The following is a 609-nucleotide window of genomic DNA, read 5'->3' as shown; positions in this document are numbered from 1 at the left end:
TCCTCATAGAGCCCAGCCTCCTAGATAATCTGTTCTGCATGTAGATTGAAAAGCTAAAAAATTATTTTTTTTCACAATTGATTAAGTTTATTCAAAAACATCAGTGGCATTGGACCAATAAATGCCATCATTTGAAAGCTGCTCACTGAAATTATGCCCATTAGTAATACTAGTAAGCCAAGGATTTGACATGTACTTCACTCAGTTGCATTACATTTCCATAAGTCATTTCATCAAGAAAACATGTACAAAATGTCATGTTTTCTCTCCTCTTTTTCTGTTTCTTCTAAAGCAGTTCAATTATTTTGGAGAGTGGTTAGTGCAACACAGAAACATCAGGGGGAAAGTACAAAATGACACTTAACACCAATGCCAGTACGCATGTCATTATGGTTATTATTAAAGATATTAATTTTTATGTTATTCACTTACCTTTAGAAGATAAATCAAAGCCATTCACTTGAACTTGAGGTATATATACACAATACATACACAATCTTACGTAAAATACTTTTCAATAGTAACATTACATTTTAAAATATTGGAAACCGAGTATCTGTGCTGATTTGTACTTTGACTTAATGGAACAAGAGAACAACAATCAACAAG

The sequence above is a fragment of the Elephantulus edwardii genome, unplaced genomic scaffold, assembly GCF_000299155.1.
Source record: "Elephantulus edwardii isolate Elephantulus edwardi_28Jun2011 unplaced genomic scaffold, EleEdw1.0 scaffold00436, whole genome shotgun sequence".
Taxonomy (NCBI): domain Eukaryota; kingdom Metazoa; phylum Chordata; class Mammalia; order Macroscelidea; family Macroscelididae; genus Elephantulus; species Elephantulus edwardii.
The sequence above is the reverse complement of the archived record's forward strand: the minus strand, read 5'-3'. Positions refer to the sequence as shown.